The following is a 12,623-nucleotide window of genomic DNA, read 5'->3' as shown; positions in this document are numbered from 1 at the left end:
TTATGATGACAAAACATTGCCCCCGGATTAAGGAATGTGAGAGGAGAGTTAAAAGGTCAACACAGACCGGGCTTCATGCATTCTTGTGCTCTGACTTAACAGAGATGCAGCGACAGGCAGGATGTCCCCTCTGTCTCCAGCCTGAGCTCATCTGTTTGCGATAAAATAGTAAAAATCGAAGCAGAGAAGTCAAGGGGTCATAAAGAAGAAGAAAAAGATCTATTTCCTGGATCTGTTTTGGATTCACGTTCTGACACATTAACAACATTCAGATGCTTTTTTTTTTTTCTTTTTCAAGACGAGGTGGAAAATCTGAAGCCACGATTTGGCCTCATTTACCCATGTGTGTACGTCATTTCTGTTTTGATGCACACTCACAAGACCGAGCAGTTTATAAATAAGCCACGGGTTTTTAAACTGTGCTTGGAAAAAGAAAAAAAAAAATTATCAAAGCAGAAGCAGGTTGTGAGATATATCCTCTCGACCGCAAATAGGCACTTGACCAAATTCCACAGGACACCAGGAGCTGTGAGTCACCACACACTGAAACTACGGGGGTTTCCCTCGACTCCATTCACAGAATAGTTGGCCCGTTTCTCAGAGGCCCACATCCAACAAGTGTCGTCTATCTCCAACAATGTCAGGATGAGAGAAGGAGCAAAAAAAAAAAAAAAAACACACAAAATTCAATGTCATTTCAATAAAGACATAATAGAAAGTGAATTCCAATACAAGACGTTTCCCTGCTAAAGAGGCGCGGAAATCAGCTGCTACTGGATCTGTCTGATGTGCTACAATACTGAAAAGTCCTGTATACAAACCTACATTTCAGATATTCAATTAATCAATAATCAATCTATAACAAATCTGATAATCAACTGAAAGTTTAAACCATAAATCGCCAAATGAACTCAGTGGTTCCAGCTTCTCAAATATGAACGTTTCAATGTTTCTTTAACTTTTCTGATAATAAACTGCAACAATTTTTTAAATGAACTACTTGTTAAAGTAATTATTTCAATTTTTTAAGTAATTGCTTCCGGTATTTTAATATTTTGTTGTTTCCTTAATCTCCAAAAATAGCAAACTAAACATCTTTATGATTTGAATTAATCTGTAATTTTGTATCTTTTCCTTTGTAAAAGTGACAAGAAAATTTTGATTTAGGGTTTTAACAATTTAGATAATAGATCATTAGATTTTGGTATAAAAATGCCTTATCAAAAGTACTTTTGATAGTTTTTCTAGTTTTTTTTGCTCTATGATAATAAAGACAGTGCATTTAAACTATGTTATGAATCAAACTATTATTCTATAAATTGAGATCCATCAGAAATGCAATGGTGTGTGAAGTTGCTCCGACAGTGAATCTGTCAGGTGAAAGCAGAACGGGGTCACGAGCGGGTTCGACTGCAGCCTGGAGTATTTACAGTACCACTGCAACTTGACACTAATGGGTGATGAAAGTAACATGGTCTGATACAGTTGGCAGAGGACGCTGGAGTAAATGAAAGCAAAGTGAAAGCAAATTGAGTGGAAAAATAGCAGGGAAACTCCTGAAAGTGAAAAGTCCTCACTGGGTTTTTCTTTTTTTTGGTGAGAGAAAAACACCTTTTTCAAAATGACAGTGTCCTCTGTCATTACACTGGATTGGCCCTAAACTGATGGGGAGTGGAGTTACTTTTATAATCCAATTGTTTGCAATTGTTTTATTATTCTGTTAAAAGACACAGAGGTGCTGTCTTCAGTCTTCTCTGTTATCCAACCAAACATCCATCCAAGCGCCAGCAGACACTTACTAAAAAAAAAAATATTGTTGCTGATGAAACAATCAAATATCAAATGCATGACTCACAAATGACAGCTTAACCGTTGAAACATACAAATGACTAGGGTTGTGCCGATTGGCGATCCAATCGTCTATCTGCGATTGGAAGGACGATCGGCGATGTTTTGTTTTCTTGCCGATTTTACACACACACACACACACACTCGCTACTTTTTTTATTGATCCAATGCGCAATCTGTTTGTTTTGTTTTAATGAAGCCGCTTCTCTGGCTGCTTCCAACAGATACTCTGTCAAATGACAGTGTTTCACCAATCAAATGCAGCCACTGGCGACGTCCAATCAGACGGAGCCAGGTAGTCATATGACCGCACACAAAATCTCTGTGGTAAACAGGGTGGCCACTCCGCCTCAAATTTGAGGAAACACGTTTAGCTGGTGTTGTGGTTGTGACGCTGCTGACGCCAGCCCTGTTACAGCCCGACGAGGTGTTCACTGATATGCCACAAATAAATTACGTCCGCCATGAATAGATTTTTCGGCTTTCGGCAACGCAATATCGTTCCGTTCATTGATCATAGCGCTCTTTCTCCGTTATTAGCCCTCACACAGAGAGAGAGAGAGAGAGAGAAGCGCGCATGCATGACAGCATGACAGCAGGGCACGGTAAAAGCGAAACTCATACGCCGCCGCCGTTTTCATTTGGAGACTTCGTTTGTAGTTAAAAAAGGCGAATACATTGCAATATATCGCAGCAAATTGCAATATTTTTCATATCGCAATAATATCGAAACAAGACGCAAGTATTGTGATAATATTGCAGGTCCTCTAGTGATTGCAACACCGATATAAAATGTTTTTTTCATGTTTTTTTCGTCAAGCGATTGTCAAAGTGATTTATTCGTAGTTTGAGTTGGTCGAGGGAAAACTAATCAACATCTGCTTTGATCTTTAACTGGTTTTTTTTCCAACATAATGCTTGATGCTTCTCAAAAGTGAAGATTTACCACCTCTCTCTCTCTCCTATATATATGTAGGCTATATCATATATATATAAATTGTGAACTAATTGACATATTTTCCTTATGACTTGTTTTTGATATTTAACAGAAACATTTTGACTGATATCCACTTGAATCTTTCCTGGAGGATGAATGAAGTATCAATCGCTCCATCTACTATCAATCAAGAAAATAATATGCATATGCATTTGTTGATATATATTTGGCATGTTAACATTGTCTTGTGGTTTTTATTGTCATTGACCCTGGATTTGGGAAAGACAACTGGACGATGAAAACAAAACTTAGTTGACTGGACACTAAGACGAGAAGAGTCTCGGTCGTATGTAAAGGTCCATGCTCGTGCTCCCGCTCCATGTCGAGGTGTTCAGTTTCATGGGTCAGCTCCATTAGGAAGGGAAAGGCTCTCGTACAGGAAGTCCCAGCGCTCGCTCACTCTCACTTTTCCCTCCTCCTCCTCTGACTCGTTCTCTCGACACAGAGCGAAGCCCCCGGGGAGAAGAGATAATAGCAGCAGACTGAGAGGTATTGATGTGCATGTATGAGGAGGCAACAGCGGCAGGCTCGTACCACACACACACACACACACACACACACACACACACACACACTGGACGACGGCCAGAACCAGAGGAGGGAAAACCAAGATTCACAGACAGGGTTTTTTTTTTTTCCTCTAGCTATTCAACGTTTCATCCAGACAGAGCACCTTGCAGCAACGTAAGAGTATCCATGTCGAGCAAAAACACAAACAGGAGACCACACACACACACACACACACACAAACTCGGATGTCAGTTTCAACAAGTTTCACACGGGACTTTTCTGCACCATCAACCCAACAACGACAACTGAAACAAGAGAAATAAATAATCCATCTGGTGACAATGTTTTGATTAGAGCTGCAATTTCTGATACTAAAAAACTCAATCAATACATTTTCCACCATTAATCGTTCCGGCTTCTCAAATGTGATTATTCTATCAATTTTCTTTCAATCTTCATTTTGATTTTGTTCAACCGCAAGAATTCAGTTTGGGTTAAAATTTGCGATTGGTTTCTCTATTGACTAGTCTGAATATAATCTCCTCATTCAATTGCTTTGTCGTCAAATCTATAAAATATGCAGTAAAAGTAAAATGTGTCCATCACTGTTCCTCAGTGTCCAAAATCCAAAGCTACAGCCAATAATCACTAGGGATGGGTATTGATAAGAATTTAGCGATTCCGATTCCATTATCGATATTGCTTATCGATTCGATTCCTTATCGATTCTCTTATCGATTCTCATTGGGTGAGGGAATAAAAGAGAAATGGGTTTGTTTGCATTAATGCAGTGGTTACCAACCTTTTTTGGCTCATGACCCCTTTTGACATCACAAGTTTCTGGTGACCCTCATTCAAGATGAGCAAGCTCAGATATTTGTATATGCTGCATTTTATTTGATCTTGATTTATATTCAAGAAAGTGGAATGTATAAAGAATATAGTTATTTAAGATTGTGAAAAATAATTAGTTTATTTAAAAAAAAAAAAAAAAAAAAAAAAAAAAAAATTTTAATCAATTACTAGACATTTAAGGCGATCCCATTTGAATTCCAGGCGACCCCACATGGGGTCCCAACCCCAAGGTTGAAAACACTGCATTAATGGCTCTAACATTAAAAAAGTTGACAGGACCGACCTGCCTGGACAGGTTAACACTAGACCACTGTGGCTGTGGGGCAGCTGTGCTCACAGGAGGAATTTAACAATGTTTCCATTACATGGTTTTTATGCATCTGTATCTTCTCTCTAGTTATTGTTTTCATAACGTTCGTTTTTAAGCGGAGTGAGCGAGCGCGCGAGCGAAAGAGAGAGAGCGCGCGCGAGAGAAAAGACACAGGGCGCACCGTTTCACGTGGCTACGACGAAACCTGAAAGGAAGTGTGTCATTGTTGCAGCTTTACCTTGATGCTTTTTCTCTTTTATATAATTGAAAATTAAATGTTTTTAAATGTGTTTCTCATTGATGACGAGGCAAAACAAGCCATTTAAAAACTATGACTGCCTCCAGACGTGGGGATTTCTTCAGCATTGTACAAAGTTAAAATTAATTTACTAGGGAAAAATCAACTGATTAAATACTGAAGATTATAAATGTAAATAACGGCCTACATTTGAAAAAGACGACCTGATGCAGAGCAGAAGTGAGCGTCACCGCCATTGTCTAAATCCCACTCAAAAACTAATTTAACTACCAAAAAGGATGTAGATTCTGCAAATTATCATGTGATTTTAATATCTAAGTGTTAATAAAACACTGACAGCACCGTCACATCAAGGTGTTTGTAGAGAAATGGGTCATGAAATTATAAATATAGATTACATAACAACCCAAAGTATCTTTTACATAACACTGTACCATGCTCAGCTTCCACACACTGAATCAATGAGATGTGAAATCAAAACAGTGGAGCAGACAGTTTAACTTACAAGTTAAATTTGAGGGAAAAAAAAAAACTCATTATTCAAGTGGAAAAGTACACAGTGGATTTTTGTTATCCAAACTCCCAAACCACAGACATTTTACCTCAAGACGATTTTATTTCTCCAAACTGCAACGTCATTAAAAGTCTCAGACACAGAAACTGACATAAACTTGTTACTATTGAGAACAAGCACAGTGGAGATATAGTATATAAAGCAGTTGTTCAAAATCTGAAGTAACATAATATTAAACAATACCGTGCACTATTTATTTATGTCCCTTAAGAATAACACAAGATTTAAAAGATGTTCTGAAGACTAACGCTGTTGCAGCAGCTGATAACTGTAAAACTATAAACTACTGATATTTATCTCAATCAAATCGATCTAATCATTTCACCTATAAACAGAAAACTAAAAATAGCACTTGACATTCAGTTTACTGTTGCATAAAACTGATTAAAAAAAAACATCAAATCATTTCACCCGGGTTCCCATTTCCCACGACTCAGCCACTATTCAATCATCAAAATATGTGCAGATCAATCGCCTCTTAATCATTTACTCAATCATTCAGATATCAGACTAACTGATACACAAACGTTAGATTTTCCACTCTCGATAGAGTTGACTTTCTCCATTTACGCTTGAAAATACTATAATTTTTTTTACTATTTTATTGCTTGAAAACAAACATTTTATCTATTTGTATCTGAGCCCACAAAGAATGTATTACACATATATGTTTTTACAAGCGCCTGTTTGCTGGAAAAATTATGCAAAAGTGTTTGAATGGCTGCAGTTTAGATTTTTTGCAACTGATAACAAAGTGAAGAGACAAAAAGATTCAGGTCACCAGAGCAGTCGGCTTTTCAGTCAGCCTGCATCCTGTTTCATCAGAGTGTGTGACCCACTCCTGAGCGGCGTTGTGTAGTAAAAAGTATTGTTGTGTTGTTGTGTTGCATTGCGTGGAAAAGACAGAACAGAAAGGTTGGGGGTAATAATAGAGGCGGAACGACGGTGTTAATACAGGGTTAACATTTCTAATCTAATTGATTATTCTCCTGGCTGTGTATATGGGGCTGCATCAGGCTCAGGTTGCAGGTAATGTGGCTCTGTGTGCGTATGTGTGTGTATATATATGTGTGTGTGTATGTGTGTGTGTGTGGGGTGGGGGTGGGACTTGTTATTATACCCGAGCATGTGTCACTGTTTGTGATTCATGCCATGACATCATCTGCCATTACAACCAGACTGTCTGGGGAACCATAGGCCAGAGATCAGCTCTGAGACAACAGGCACACACACACAGACACACACACACACACACACACACACAGACACACACACGATGCATGGTGAAGACATACGAGACACACATGCAAAGACAAAGCGACATAAACAAAGGCGATCAGCGGTGCAAACCTGCTGCACCGAGCTGCACTGTAGGTGACAAGCAAACACACAACAAAGAAACAGACATTAAAGGGATAGTTCAACATTTTGGCAAAATGGCCCATTGCCATAATTGCTATAGTCATAGCAGTAGGTTTGTTACCTTTATTTGTCGGTGTAAGCTATTTTTAGAACGGCGGAGCAGAGCCGCGAGCTGCTCAGGGTTATGCTATGGAAGCTAAGGGAATTTCTTGGTTTCCCTCATCAAATACACAACCCAACAACTCCAAAACGCTGTCGTGGACAAGTTGTGACCTGCACAATCACCACGCTATGAGATAATAACGGAACGTTACGAGACGTTGCTGTTTTAGAGGTAAATTCATGCAAAACCGCTGATGCGCGTTGCGTTCAGGGACAGTTTTTCAGCAAGCAGACTCTGTATTTACCTCGAAAACGGCTCCGTTATCACATAGCTTACACCGGCAAATAAAGGTAACAAACCTACTGCTATGACTATAGCGATTATGGCAATGGGCCAATTTGCCAAAATGTTGAACTATCCCTTTAAAAACACTGGCTGCACACACAGACACACACACACTCCTCCGACACTCTGCTGCCTGCCACCCCTCCTCACATTCACTTCATAAAGACAATAGCTGGCTGACGTGCCGTCGTCCACTGTAACGTGTCCTCGCCATGACCTCAGTCCGATCTGACCCAGTGACCCCCGTGTCCTCCCTCCCTCCCTCCCTCCCTCCCTCCCACCGCCTGAAGGACGAGCTCGTGTCCACAGACCTGGCAGAGCGCGCGGCGGTGGCTCTATATACTAAAGGGGAAGGGTGGGGAACCTGCGTATTAATCAGCCTCATCCTTTTGGCCGGGGCCGGTCGGTGCACAGCACAGGAAGTGAAACCTGTTACGGAAGAACGTCCTGTCCTGTCCGATCAACACAAAACTTTATCCTGGAGACCACGAGGTAAACTGACGCGAGTCCAGATTATGTCACCGACTGTGTGATAACAGGTGGTTGTCTGGTGTTTATGGGCTGCATTGGCAAATCCATAGAAACATGGTTAGTTTCTTTGGTAACACTTTATAATAAGTACGAGTACACAGTATTAAGCATTAGTTAAGCATTAATAAATACAGAATTCTTCATTTATAATGCATGCATACTCATTAGTATGTAGTTTATAAATACAGTTAGTGCTCATCAATGATGAGTAAACATTTTTAACTGTTTATGAACTACATACTAATGAGTATTCATGCATTATAAATGAAGAATTCAGTATTTAATGCTTAACTAATGCTTAATAATGTGTATTTATTATGAAGTGTTACCGTTTCTTTACTAACAGATCAATTATTTTGACTAAAATATCAGAAAATACTTTGCTAGAGACAAACTTCACACAATGATGCTTTGGTTTGTTGAATTAATGTAAAATTTTCGACAATATAAAACAGAAAAAAGCGGAAAATAAAAATAAAATGACAGAAATTATTCATAAATTAGAAGAAGCTCAAAAGTAAACAAACAAAAACTGAATACGGTCTCTGTGAATGTCAGGATAAACTTGATGAACTTGAAGGTGAGTTTGAAAATAAATAAATAAATAAAACCACACAGACATAAAAAAAAAAACTACACGATGAATATTATAGCTCTGCAGTCGTATTTCACCATGGCTGCTGTCTGTGAACGCACCACGTCCAATTGCTTTTAGTGTGTAACTAAAAGTGCCAGGTTCGCACAAGGCAGAGTCGCTTGAGGTCAGTGGATCAGTCACCCTCCCAAAAGCGAAGGTTTCTTCATTCAGCGTGATGACGGCTCAAAGATTAGACAGATAATGAAACTAAAAATAAACCGATACGCAAATAAACTTGAATGAACTTTGCAAAACCGGTTTTCTTTTATTTGGTTTCATGTCATGCTGAAATCTTTATTTATGACGTCTTCAATTAATTTTTTTTAAAAAGTGACATGTAACGTTCACTGTAATTCTTGTGTTCATTTATTTATTTATTTTTTTCCTAGACTTTCTGCCCCTTGGGTGCTGCGTGCTTTTTTTGACTGCCGAAACTTGTGACTGAATTATACAGCATTAGTGGATTTTCGTCATGTTTAGCTACGCTCCCTGAACACTGGGGTTTCTTCAGGAACTCTCGATAACGAAATCTCACAGAGCGAAGCAGCAAAAGTGAAAACGAAATCTCAGCCGTGAGAGGCTGTGGCGGTTTAACATACATAACGGCAACTTTTGTCGGGCAGCGAGCAGCGCCCAGAGGAGGAGACGCAGCCCATAAATTCAAACTGTGCATTTCTGTGTCAGCTCCTAAACCCCCAGCGTTGGTGCTGCTGGTCTCTGTGTGCGAGTGTGTGTGAGTGAAATACTAAAATACATAACAAAAGTTTGCTTGATATGGAACAATAGTGAGATTCATTTCAGCGTCATAAATCAGCAAATCAGGCTTAACAGTTTGGTATTGTATAAGAGATGACAGCTGGATAATGGGCACAGCTGTATCTGTTATCATAGTTGAACTGGAGCTCATACTGTAGAGCGCTGGAGTGGAGGCTCGTAATAAATCCCTGTGTCTGATTCTGAAGTGACAACATCTCTGTCTAGCCTGGATAAATGTGGCAGCGAAACCATCCGACTGAAATAAAAATACAATCTGAGCTGTGAGTTTTGGCCGCGGTGAAGTCATCCCGTCAGAATTTAACCGGCCACTGCTCAGGTTGAAGAGGTTAAAAGAGGCAACACGAACACACACACACACACACACACACACACAAAAACAAAGCGTGCTTGTAACCTGACCAATCTCAGCTTTAAAAAAAGAAAAAGGAAAAAGTTGGCCCTGCCTCTGCGCCGCATGGAGCGAAGCCCTGTGAACTCAGCAGCAACGGCGCTGTGCTAACTCAACATGGCAATGGAATGAAACCGTACCCCGGCGAAGTGAAGCTCTGGCCTTTTTTTTTTTTTTCTCTCTCTATCGATGCCAGTGAAACAGCAGGCCGGCCCGGAGAATGCACAGTTATTATTAACACCGGCATGTCGGGGAAGGCAAAATGACGCTCCTGTAACAGCAGCATCACTCAGGCACGAGCCGCCCGGCCGGCGATCAAGAATAGCCGAGACACGCAGACAAGACGAAAAGCTAGAGACGCGTCGGCGAAATGTCACAGAGACACAGACTGGCTGCACACGACTGGAAAGATGAGCTTTATTATGCTTTTACCTCCATGAAAGTTGACTTACTAAACTGACATCACAGACTAGTCTCCTCATGTTTATGACAAAGAGACACTGAAAACTTTTTTTAAATTACTTTTACGCATGTTCTGTGATAATTAGAGAGCTACACACAGGAGGGGATGAGAGATGCAACCCGATGACAGTCAGCATCCATCCAGCAGCGCTCATCATCCCACATGTGCAGTCAAGTTTGCATATCTCCCACCCATCATCATATAAAGAGAAATCACAGGGCGCATCATCATCATCCAGACCTGTAACTAGTACGATATTCAGTTTTTATGATGTCATAAATCAAAGACACTGATCTGAGGAGCTGGCACTAACAAATGTTTCGTATTTGTGCTTTAATAAACGATGTAATGCCGGCAATTAATCTTCTGTCAATCAACTAATCGTCTCAGCCTTCATATCATTAGTCCGATTTCACAGCAATTTGTCAAGACGTCAGAAAAGTAAAGGCTCTAGTCTGTTTCGTTTATCTGCAAATGATCAACCACCACGTCGTCGTCTTCTTCGTAAAAGTTACTTCCCCACTTTGTCTCTGAGGAGTGTTTACGATCAACAGGTTTGCCTTTAATCCTGCCTTTAAATAACAACCTGAAATCTCTCTCAGGGGTGAAGTCATCCAGCGTGGCTCCTTCTGACAAGGAAACCCCCACCAGCACCACCACCAACCTCCTCCTCCTCTGCCTCCTCCTCCTCCTCCTCCTCGCCAGTGGACAGCTGTGAAAAACAGCGAGTCACAGTCTGTCAAAACCATAACAAACCTCTCTTGCGTCAATCTCTGACAGGCTTTCCCTGCGGCGGTTGTGTAACAAGTTGAGACAATGAAACCGCGGCACCACGGCCCACCACCTGCTCTCTCTCTCAGTTTCACCTGATTCATCACACCATCTCTGCTGCCGTGCCACTGACAACTGACAGAAACAAAAAAAAAGAAAAAAGGGGGGGGGGGGGGGGGGCTGTGTTATTTATAAACATCATGTTGCTATATAGCCGGGCTCCACGGCTGGTTACCTCTGTAGGCACTCAGCATTAAAGTGAATATATTAAAAGCCTCATGTCAACACTGTTTGACAAAGTCTCGACCGTGCCAGGTTCATTGTTTATGGACAAACATGCACTGTTTTTAATTAAATTTGAATAATTGATAGCCAAATAAAAAAAACTTTAAATCCCTCGGAGGCTTTTTGATGTTGACTTTAACGTTACTTTGCATTGACAAAATCCAGATCCACAACAAAAGAAGAGGAAAGGGACGATTTTGTGAGTCAATAACCAGTCTGACAGCAAAAAACCCAAAGTAGATGCTTGACTAGCTGCACTTTAAACAAAGAGGTAGTTAACTGACTTCATCAAAACACAGCGCAGCAGCACCGACAAGTCTATCGGGGAGGTACAGACATGTATCTTTCTGGGGCTGTGAAAATAAACTTGGTCTGAAGTACTTTCATCTATTTTTAGGAACACAAATATTTCAAACAAGATACCTTTCCAAAAAAGTCCACATGCTGTGTGAGGTTCCTACTGTACAGCCTCTGTTTATTATTTGAATGACAGGATAAAAACGGTCGACTATTTTGAAGATTGATGACAAAAAGGGGCACGAGTTACGAGTTGGAACTGACGCAACATAAATAAATAGAGAAATGGAGGTCACAGCGCTGTAAACCCCCGACCTCTTGCAGGGTCACCAAGGTGAGCACGCAGCCCCTATGCCGTGCATTGCAAACGTATTATCACATCAAACGCTGCTGTGCAGGTGTCAAGCAGATAATATGGAAACTCTGCAAGAACAAAAAAAAACTGTCCTGTGACTGACTGTACTTTGCACAACAACACAGAAAACTGAAAATAAACCTGGTGATGATGGGGAGAAGCCACGATGATGCAAGAAAAGGGAGAGAGAGAGAGCGACAGTCAAAAAGGAACTGATACAGGTCAGTCCTGCTGACATAGGACATTAAAATTCAAATGTTTCCTGTCCGCAACGTTTCAATTAGGCTCATGAGAATTAAGTTACATTTCTTGGGAAAAAAGGAGGGAAGCCTGTCTGTGTGTGTGTAAGCATAACACAAGAACTACTGAAGAAGGCCTTCGTCTTCTCTGAAAAGGATGAGACATCTCTGCTGTTACAGCAAATGAGGAACAAATAAAGAGGTTGGCAGCGATACGTGCATGTCAAATGATGTTTGAAAGTGCCTTTCAGCTACAAGGACATCAGTATTTAGTATTTAACTTGGATCTAACAGCAACAACCACCACCCGACAATGTTATTAGCATAAGCTGTTTGCCCTCGACACTGTGAAACAGCAGCAGTGGATCACGTTGCTGTAAAACCAGTGGTCAAAATTGATCAACTTCTTTTAACACACTGTGAGAAAAAGTCCTTACAGGGAACTTGGAGGGAGAGGGGGTGTGTGTATTGGTGAACACACACACACTTGGAGGCACGTTGACTGTCATGAAGGATGAGGAAAGCAAGTTTCAACACTGACAACTGTTTCCAGTATTGATTAGTGATCAAGAAAACATTACATACTTAAAATTAACGCCATTTTCAAGGGACAAGTGGTGATTAGATGGCACAATGTGCTTTTATTGCCCATAATAGCAATAATAACACTGATAATAATATGGATTATTGATGTTTTTTTGTGCAACTTGAGACAAA

The 12,623-nt window shown here is 40.4% G+C and overlaps 1 protein-coding gene across 1 annotated transcript in view; it reads right to left on the bottom strand.

Moving 5' to 3' along the window:
* sos2 (son of sevenless homolog 2) overlaps positions 1-12,623 on the bottom strand; it is a 41,758-nt gene that overhangs the window by 28,031 nt on the left and 1,104 nt on the right. The gene's annotated exons all lie outside the window — the stretch shown is intronic.

Source organism: Trachurus trachurus (genome assembly GCF_905171665.1).
Source record: "Trachurus trachurus genome assembly, chromosome: 22".
NCBI classification, from domain to species: Eukaryota; Metazoa; Chordata; class Actinopteri; order Carangiformes; family Carangidae; genus Trachurus; species Trachurus trachurus.
The sequence above is the reverse complement of the archived record's forward strand: the minus strand, read 5'-3'. Positions and strand labels throughout refer to the sequence as shown.